Below are 7,725 nucleotides of genomic sequence, written 5' to 3' on the forward strand. Positions count from 1 at the left end.
TATATAAAAGGGAGGTCTCTTGAATTACCTGATGCGTTGTTTCCCAAGTCTAGCTGGGCCCTTTAGCCCTTCCAACTGGAGTCAGAAAGGGATGATATGCATTCAAAGCCAAGTAGAGACCATAAAGGCTGGTTAAATGAAAAATAATAAAACAAGAAAGTGGTCAGGGATACAGCTCAGTGGCACAAGTGCCTGCCTGGCAGGTGCAAGGTCCTAAGTTTTATTCCTGGTACTGAAAAAAAACCCAAAAAGACAAGAAGGGAAGTCCTGGGAATCCATGTATATAGAAATCAACCCAAGTGAGCTAAATTTTTATGTAAGTGTAAATCTAAGTACCCACATGTTGAATCAATCTCTACAAAATACAAAATATTGTACTAATGTCAACAATTAGTTGAAGATACATCGTTAAGAGAATTTTGGATTCAAAGTCAATCAGAGTTCCAATTTAAAAATCATTTTTGTAAACATGTTTTGATAAAGGCCATAGGAACAGAGTCACATTGTTCGAATGCCTGAAGGCAAGATTTCTGTTGAGACCAAACGGGTCATATAACATCAACAGAGTATCTTAGAAATAAAGCCAATATGACTATATCCAAAGCACAACACATGAAGAACCTCAAGTACAATACACACTAGATTAATAAATAAAGGAACCACAGGTGACTGCACTCTGGGAGAACATTCTGTTCCTGATGGCCTGTTCACAGTCTGTCCTGAGATGTTACTGGCACTCCACCTGGACAAGTCTAATGGTGTGGCCATGACGTTTGTAGCCATCTTGCCTTATGGATGCCATGGTGCCAGGCTGTACCCCAAATCAGCTGGCATGTGACAGATGAGTTCATGATCATGAGGATTGTATCTCTTACCAGTGGGTGCCATCTTCTCCAGAAGTGACAACCCTTGGAAGCCTTTCTCCAGAGTGAGCTTCCTGTCCCTGGCTTCTGTTTCCTCAGAAATGCGCTCAGTGTTCTCCAAAATGTCTGCCACGTCCACCAAGGCCTTACCAAAACTTTGGATTCCAAGTATCCTGGCATCTTCCACACATCTCCGGGTTCATCTCCTGATGTTTTCACAGCTCTCTGGTATCAGTGTTAAATCTTCGACTTTCTTCTCTAGTTTGACAGCTTTTTACTTTCAGACTCCTTTGGCAAGAGAGGACCCAAGCTCATCAGCAGGGTCCTCAGAACCGAGGTCCTCACCAGCAGTTCTCTGGCTGGCAGTGCTGAATGGGTGCAGCCATCCCTTGCCCACCCTTGAGGTACTGAAGGCCAGAAGGTACTGTAACCACTGCCAGACCGCCCACAGAGACTGCATGGCCATGTTCCAGAGCTGAGTAAACCCTATTTTTTTGTTTAATTTTTTTTCTCTTTATTTTTACAATTGGGAGACTTCTATCACAAACCAAGGCATCGTAAACAAGATTAAAATAAAGTAAATACAGTCTTATGTGGTTCAGAATACCTCTGTAAACCAGGTGTGGTGGCCCATGCCTGCAGTCCCAGCACTCTGGGAGGCTGAGGTAGGAAGATAGTAAGTTTGAGCCCAGCCTGGACAACTGAACCTGTCTCAAAGTAGAAAAATAAAAAAGGGCTATGGATGTAGCTCAGTGCATAGGCCTGGAATTTAATCCCAATATCCCATACTACAAAAAAAGGAAAGAATACCACATTATTTCTGTTAGTGTTTTGATCTCTAGTGTTTCTTTTTGCTTCTTTCTTGGAATTTCCTTCTCTCTACCTACATTGCTCACTTGCTTTTGGATCCTGTCTGCTTTATCCATTGAAGGTTTAACATATTAATCGTAGTTATTTTAAAATCTAGGTCTGGTAATTCCAACATCCCTGCCATGTCTGGCCTTTTTGCTTGCTTTGTCTCTTCAAACTGTGTTTTTGTTTTTTTCCTTTTAATATGTCTTTTGTAATCATCAACTTTTCCATGCTGGAACAAAACACCTGAACCACAGTGTAAAGGGGCAAAAAAATATATATATATATTTTTTCCCCGGTACCGGGAACCGAGCTCATGACCTTGCGCTTGCCAGGCAGGCACTTTGCCGCTGAGCTAAATCCCCAGGCCCCCCTGAAAAATATTTTGGCTTATGTTTTCAGAGGATGCAGTCTACAGTGAGCTGGCTCCATGGCAGAAACATCACAGAGTGGTGGAGAAAAGCTGCTCACCTCATGGCAACTGGGAAGCAGAGCACAGGGGAAGAGGCCTGAGAGGAAGCAGTCAGTGACCAGATATAGTCCCCAGGTCATGCTTCCATGTCCCCTCCAGACACACCCAGATGTGTGCTTCACCAATCTTTCAAGACAATCAAGTTGGGGCTGGGGATTTAGCTCAGCGGCAAAGTGCCTGCCTGGCAAGCACAAGGTCGTGAGTTCGATTCCTGGTACTGGAAAAAAGACAAAAAAAAAAAAAAAAGACAATCAAGTTGGCAATCAATATTAATTGTCATAGTCTATAATTCCAGCACCTGGGAGGTAGAGGCAGAAGGATTGCTGCATTTTGAGGCCAACCTGGACTACACAGTGAATTCAAAGCCAGCCTGAACTACATAGTAAGACCTTATCTTGAGGAGAAGAATGAGGAAGGGGAGGGGGAGGGAGAGGGGAGAGGAAGATGGAGGAGGAGAAGAAGGAGAAGGATGATGATGAGGAGGAGGAGGAGGAAGAAGAGGAAAAGGAGAAGGAGAAGGAGAAGAAGAAGAAGGAGAAGGAGAAGGAGGAGGAGGAGAAGAAGGAGAAGGAGGAGAAGATAAGAAGAAGAAGGGGAAGAAGAGAAGAAGAAGAGGAAGAAAAGATTAGCTGTTACAGCTGTAATCTCTTCAGGATACCAGACATGTTACGCTGGGTAAAGGAACCATTGTCAGCAGACAGTCCTCTGTATCTGCAGTTCCCTACCCAGGGTTTAAACAACTCTGGCTCCAAAATATTGTAGGGGAAAATACCTCTGTACTGAACATGTGCAGATTTTTTTTCTTGTCATTATTCCCTTAATACTGGAGTACAGCAATCATTTATAACCACTGATGTTTTATTAGGTTTTGTAATTAATCAGGACATGATTTAACCTTTGGGAACTCCTGGCAGATTTGAGTGATACAAGCAAATCTTTTCTTCTTTACCTTCTCTTCCTTTTTGGATTCTTGAGACAGGATCTTGCTATGTAGCCTAGGCTGACCTAGAACTTGTGGTGATCCTCCTGCCTCAGCCTCCTGAGTGTTGGCATTACAGGCTCAAGATATTGTGCCTGGCACAAACTCTCTTCTTTTTTCTTTTTCTTTTATTATTATTATTATTATTTTTTTGTCTTTTTGAGACAGGGTCTCACTATGCAGGCTGGCCTTGAGCTCACTTTGTAGCCCAGGCTGGTCTCGAACTCACAACAATGATCCTTCCACCTCACCCTCCCAAGTGCTGGGATTACAGGTGTGCGCTATCATGCCTGGCCACAAACTCTTTTCTTACATATTGTTCCATATATTAGGTGCATAGGTTCAAGGTCATGAGCACCTGCATGACTAACATTAAGCAATAATATTTAAGCTCTCAGTTGGGCTATAATGCATGTTTTGTAGGAATGTGTGGCATTCAGTTATGTATTGTTTATGTTTTACTTCTTTTTAATAATTTCTAGATTGTAACTGAAAAAATCATGCATTTATTATATAAAACATAATAAATGCAAATTTACAGTGTTTAACTTTCTTTTTCACATTTGAGCACATACTATAATCTCTGGCATCCACTCGACCTCCACTGTGAGTTTTTAGACTGCAACCTCCAGAGGGTTAAAGTATATGGGAGGATGTGCACAGGTTATGTGTATGGGCCTGTGTAGGCATGAAGTCATTTAATTGAACCCAGGACATTTGTACTGAGCTACAAACATAATCCTTTTAAATTTTTTAAGTTGAGACAATTGGCCAGGGATATAGCTCAGTGGCATAAGCATCTGCCTGACAAGTACAAGGTCCTGAGTTCAATCCCTGGTACCAAACGAAAACCCCCCAAAAATCTCAATATATTGAGACAGTCTTGTTAAGTTGCCTGGGCTGGGCTGGAATTTTCCATCCTCCTGCCTCAGTCTCCCAGAATGCTGAAGCTGTAGGCATGCGCCATGGCACCTGGCATGGATTTCACATGGTTGACTTCTCAAGGAGAGCTGCCTTGAGGCCCCTATTTATAATTTGCAACTCCAAGCTGGTGAAGGGGCGGGACAGTGCTTGGGTGGCAGCCTGAAAAGCAGAGGACGATGCCATCTCACTTAGGAAGATGTGTTAAGATAAATGAATGAGGACTTCTTGCCGCAGCCCCGTGGCCTCCAGTATTAATGTTCCTGCGTTCATCCTGGGTGGATTTACCCTTCCTCCATCAGTCAAAAAAAATTCCTTTGTTCCTAATACCAAAGCCTCAGCAGCCAAAATGGGCACCCCCAGTTTGTCTTATTTGTATCACTGTTTCATGGTGTTTCCGAGCAAAGAATACATAGACGCTATGAAAGCTATCTGAGCAGTAGGTGACTCTTCGAGTTTGTTTCCACTTTAATCTAAGAGGTTGAGCTAAGTGGGTGCTGTTGCTCTTGGGCTCCAAAGGACCATGATTCTGCGTTGCTATGGGGATGAGATTATAGGATTCAAATGCACAGCATGTTCCGTTGCTAAGATAATTGTAGGCATCGTCATCTCCTCTGTCAGGGGCTGCTTTGTCAGAGGTTTTAGCCATGGAGACACTGAGCTTGACAGAGGAAAAGAGAAAGAAAGAAAAGTAAACTTTGTGGAAAGTTTTACAGGAAGTGAAAAGTCCCCTTGCTAATTCTCCCTGGGCCCATCGAGTGGTACCACAATTGCTCCTGAGCCTTCAGGCTCTGCTCCCCAGGAAGCCAGGGGAGGGACGAAGGGTGCAGAAGTCAGCAAATATCACGGCATGTTCTGTAGGTGGCAGAGCCAGACCAGGACCATTTCCTGGCAGAGGCCCACAGGACTGAGCCAGGGCATTGACTTCTTTCTCATTTTTGGTGCTGAGGATTGAACGTGGGACCTTGAACATGCCAGACAAGTGCTCTGCCACTGAGCTACACCCCCAGCAGAGTCAGGCCAATTCTCACTAGGAGTCACTGTTGATAAACTGTGACTGTCAGAGGATAGACACACGGACCGCAGCAAGCCTGTGGACGGGACTGAGGCTCCTGCCTCAGACACCTCCCGCTCCCTAGCTAAGCTCCACTTAATGAAGTCTTCCCAGATGGCCATTTTGATGTTTTTCTGTGTATTCCAACGCCAAGGGTAGGACTGGTAATAGAACCTTTGGGTTAGATTAGCAGTCTACAGATGTTTTATTTTATTTATTTACTTATTTATTTATTTTTGGTCTTTTTGAGACAAGGTCTCTGTATGTAGTTCAGGCTGGCCTTGAGCTCACTTTGTAGACCAGGCTGGTCTCAAACTTGCAACAATCCTCCTGCCTCAGCCACCTGAGTGCTGGGATTACAGGCGTGCGACACCACGCCTGGCTCCACAGATATTTTAAAAATACCTCTAGGGAACTGTAGCTGTAGCCCAGTGACAGAGTGCCTGTTTAGTGTACACAAAGCCCTGGGTTTCTTCCATAGCACAGGGAAACAAAACTTCTTTAAAAGATCATATCTATAGTTGGGTGTGGTGGCACACACCTGTAATCCCAGCACTCAGGAGTCGGAGGCAGGAGGATCACCATGAGTTTGAGGCCAGCCAGGGCCACATAGTGAGTTCAATGCCCAACCTGAGCACATAGCGAGACCCTGTCTCAAAAATAAAAATTCAAATCTGATATATTTGTTAGATAATTCATAGTAAGTACAAAAAGAAAAATTTAAATGATCAGTATCTACTAGTGTGCTATCAATATATAGTTTTCTGTGGTTTATTTTTTATTTTATTATTATTATTATTTTTTGGTCTTTTTGAGGCTGGCCTTGAGCTCACTTTGTAGTCCAGGCTGGTCTCATCCTCCTACCTCAGCCACCAAGTGCTGGGATTACAGGTGTGCACCACCACACCCGGTCCTCTGTGGTTTATTTTGATTATAATGTTCCTCCCCCTGTGGGTGTAGTATGCTTATTTAACTAATCCTTTAAATTTGGACACTTAGTTGTTCTTTCAGCATTTTACCAAATTGTAATATATACTTTGGTAGGTAAATCTTTGCTTAAGCTCGGTATTGTTTCTTCAGAATAAATTACTTTTAAGTGAAAAAAAAAAATTACCATTAAGTGAATTTCTGTGTTTTGTGTGTGTGTGTGTGTGTGGTGTACTAAATTGCATGTTGATTACTGAGACAGAGATGTGCATACTCATTAAGTAAAAAAAAAAAAAAAAAAATCTAATACCGGGCAAGGTGGTGCACGTCTGTAATCCCAGCACTCTGGGAGGCAGAAGCAGGATGATCACAAATTAGAGCCCAGTCTTGGTAACTTAGTGACAGAGTGAGATACTGCCTCAAAAAAGAGGCGGGAATGTGGCTCGTTGTAAAGGCCCTGAGTTCAACCCCTAGTTCCTCCCCAAATACAAATCCCAGCCTCAGAAGACTGAGTCCCCACCCTATTTCTAAACTGAGGGCTCTGCTCTGATAATGGAGCTCCCTCACCAAGCTTAGCGTGATCCTGCCTTGAGCAGAGGCCACACGTCCAGCCAGGCCCTCACGTCCCGTTCTTCTGACCGCAGTGTCTGCCCACAGGAACCTGCCTTTGCAGAACAGCAGGGAAGGGTTGTGTCCGGTGAATGTGGCGTTTCGTCTTCCTGTGCTTGGTTTCTGCAGGAACCTCAAGGTGCTTTTTAAAGTGCATCCAGCCAAGCAGCAATGCAGCAGAAGTCATGGCAGTGAAAATGTGAAGGGACGCTGGTCCAGGTCATGGGAAGGGCAGGGTGGGTGCACTCCAGAGTCTGCCGGCGTGACCCAGTGTCCTGTCAATCTGCGGCTGACATTTCCATTACTTGACGGAGGCAGTGGATTCCACGCAGTATGAGATTGTGTCTTCTGATTGGGACAAGCACGCCCTCTTCTCTGGGGAAATACAGCTTTTCCAGGCATTTAGAAACTTATTTGATGGACCTTTGTATGTGAGGTATAGCGGGAGGGGGGTTCCTTAATCATAACAACCTTGAAAGGAACACAACAGCAAATCTTTTGAGACACCTTAGATAAACAGTGGGTGCTATGCCAGAGCAGATCTCTGTGATGCAGTTGCTTGGGGAATCAACATGCTCAGGTCTACACAAACAGCTGTGCACGGTTCAGACTGGCCTGGATAGAACAGCTGTCATCCAGAGGAATGAGCAACAGAACTGCGTGTTCGGCACGTTATCTCCCATAATTCCTGACACAGGTGGAGTGTGAACAGCTCAAACTTTGTCCTTTTTTTTGGTACTGGGAATCAAACTCAGCACCCTTGCGCTTGCTAGGCAGGCGCTGTGCCACTGAGCCATATCTCTGGCCCTCAAGCTTTGTCTTTGCAGAGACACGGAGGGAAGAAAATCTTAGATCTTCTGGCTTTTTCTCCTCCTCCCTGAGCAGCAGTGCTCTTTCTTCCGGGCGCCATCCTCACCCGTCTGCCCTTTCCTCCTTGGAGTCTTTCCTTTCTCAGTGGCTCCACTCATCCGATGCCAGTGATGTCATCACTTCGGATCTATCTGTCAGCATTGTCAAAGTCCCCTGCTGCTAAGGGACTTTTCTTTCA

General features: G+C 44.4%; 1 pseudogene; it reads right to left on the bottom strand.

Moving 5' to 3' along the window:
- Positions 1–727: 727 nt before the first annotated feature.
- Positions 728–1,329, bottom strand: LOC102020891 (annotated as a pseudogene).
- Positions 1,330–7,725: the final 6,396 nt, after the last annotated feature.

The sequence above is a fragment of the Chinchilla lanigera genome, unplaced genomic scaffold (assembly GCF_000276665.1).
Source record: "Chinchilla lanigera isolate Chin_1 unplaced genomic scaffold, ChiLan1.0 scaffold00059, whole genome shotgun sequence".
Classification (NCBI taxonomy): Eukaryota; Metazoa; Chordata; class Mammalia; order Rodentia; family Chinchillidae; genus Chinchilla; species Chinchilla lanigera.